Source organism: Etheostoma spectabile, chromosome 20 (assembly GCF_008692095.1).
Source record: "Etheostoma spectabile isolate EspeVRDwgs_2016 chromosome 20, UIUC_Espe_1.0, whole genome shotgun sequence".
Taxonomy (NCBI): domain Eukaryota; kingdom Metazoa; phylum Chordata; class Actinopteri; order Perciformes; family Percidae; genus Etheostoma; species Etheostoma spectabile.
Genome location: NC_045752.1, coordinates 20,124,822 through 20,127,054, shown reverse-complemented (window position 1 = coordinate 20,127,054; position 2,233 = coordinate 20,124,822). Strand labels below are relative to the sequence as shown.

General features: G+C 37.6%; 1 long non-coding RNA gene across 1 annotated transcript in view; it reads left to right on the top strand.

Annotated features, from left to right (window-relative positions):
- Positions 1-965: 965 nt before the first annotated feature.
- Positions 966-2,233, top strand: part of LOC116669988 (uncharacterized) — a 13,773-nt gene continuing 12,505 nt past the window's right edge. Inside the window, exons 1-2 of the long non-coding RNA XR_004326927.1 lie at positions 966-1,056; positions 1,304-1,309. This is a non-coding gene — a long non-coding RNA (uncharacterized LOC116669988). The remainder of the gene's footprint in view (positions 1,057-1,303; positions 1,310-2,233) is intronic.

The window sequence follows — 2,233 nt, the reverse complement described above, 5'->3', positions numbered from 1 at the left end:
TCGATGTAGTGATCTCTTTGCCATTATTCTAAAACAAATAGAAATATGACTAAATGTGAAGTCAACATGACTTACACAGAAACATTAAGCTAAAATTTTTCTTTTCTCTTCCCTCTTGTAATACACTGTACTGATACCATCGATTGGTTAGGAGGACCACGGAATACATAGCTTGATTTCATCTTTACCAGACCCATGCTAACCTCTGCATATCACAACGATCCTAAGTTTTACATTTTTTTTATTACACATAAGCAATAATACAAAGGCACAAATTAACAATACATACATCAACATCCATGTTAAATATAAATCATTTGAACACAATAACAAAAAAGCTTTCTTCAAAAAACAGATTAGCATTACTTTATGGCTAACTTAAGATATTCATATCTCGTATCCCAATTTTGAGAGATAATATCAGTCTCTCCCCATTCATTTTCTTTATATATTTTTCCGTACCTTTCATAGTAAATTTTTGAAAATAATTATCCTTAAAGCTACATTGTGTAAGAATTTCTCCCATCCAGAGGTGAAATTGTATATGACTACTACTAGAGTACTACTATTTAGCCCCTCCCATTCCAAGCACATTTTAACTCCTACCATGGACAAAATTAGCTCTTAGTATCTCTGTTGTTTACACGCAGCTGTTTTCACCACTCCAATGTTAACTCTGGTCTTGTTACTTTGCCTGTTGCTTTGACATTTGATTTCTCTTTTTAACTTCCTGGACAATAGGCGTGATCTTCAACAGGCTTTAAATCTGCCGGCCGTGGCGAGTAATCTCCCCCTGCCATTGGTCACGGTACCTCTAAGTGTAAAAGCATGAAATGCGGAGGCATGTCCCTTTTTGGCTAATGTATTGTAATGATGGAGGCGCAACATGGCAGCAGCCATTTGAGCGAGTTACTCGTAGGTACAGTATTCTGAATGATTCGACACGTATGAGAATACTGATTAGTTGGTAGAAGTACTTACACATGAATGAGCACATATCTGTGAAAAAACAAAGGGGTTTTGCTAAGAATCAACTCAATACATTACACCATGGAGGTTTGAAAATAGAAATAAATGTCCTTGAATCTAAAGTCCTGAACTCCTAAGTTCATCTGTGTTGATGATAAAAACACAAACCCTGGATGAATGCACTGATCTTCAGTGGAACTTTTTTTTTTTTTTTGAGCTTTTCAAACATTAAAAACATGGCAGCTGTTTTGGAAATAAGGGTCTGAATAAACTGAAGCGACAGATAAACCACACAGCTGAAACAACATGCTTCATTGTGTCTACACAGTCGCAGGTTTAAGTTTTGGACTCTTTCCAGAGTTTGTGTTTATTTCAACTTCTGGTTGATATCACCATGTATTAAATTAATAAGAGCTCAAAGGTCTTAGTAGCACATAGTATAACAAAGAACTCTCTATTTGAAAGGTTTTTAAGGATTTAAAAGGTCTGTGGAGAGCTGGCTCTTCTGCGGGAGGGGTGTGACTGCACTCTGCTCTGTGCTGATAACATGTCTGTGTATTGTGTTTCAACAGGCTCATTGTGTTCCCAACCCTCACCTTGACTATCACATCCATTCATTCAGTCTCTCTCGCTCACACACTATTTCATTTGCACGCTCATTCATGCGTCTCTAGCTCTCTCGCCCTCTCACTCTCCCTCTCTTGCTCGCCATCCTTCTCTCCTTTTCTCCCTGGTGATCAGTTCTGTTTAAGCATTATAGGAAATGACTTTCAATGGACTGTTTCCACACAAATTCACTACTTCCTGGTTTGGATCGTTAGCTGTGGACCAGCAGCTTCCTGAGCAAAGACTTTGGTTGTTACTCAGAGGGCTATGAAGCTGAATTTCACTTGTCAATCTATAGTTAGAATACCAGAGCTCATTCATTATTTCCTGAATGTCACATTATCTATATCTGAAGAAGTTAAATTACAAGAACTCTACATGACTGAAACAATGTCACTGGACCACAGACTGAAAGAGACCGGACACCGGAAAAACAAGGGTTACCAAAATGTTATTATTTTTTGTACTTCATTTAGTAGCTTTCAATGCATTTACTTACTCCAGTTTAGTAACTGCAGCACTGTCTTTTTAAAATTGTGAATTTCTTATGTTAAAGGTGCCCTGCCACACAAAACCGTTTCTACTTACATTTTTTTTAAGTATGTCAGGTCCATATGTGTGTGTGTGTGTGTGTGTGTGTGTGTGTGTGTGTGTGTGT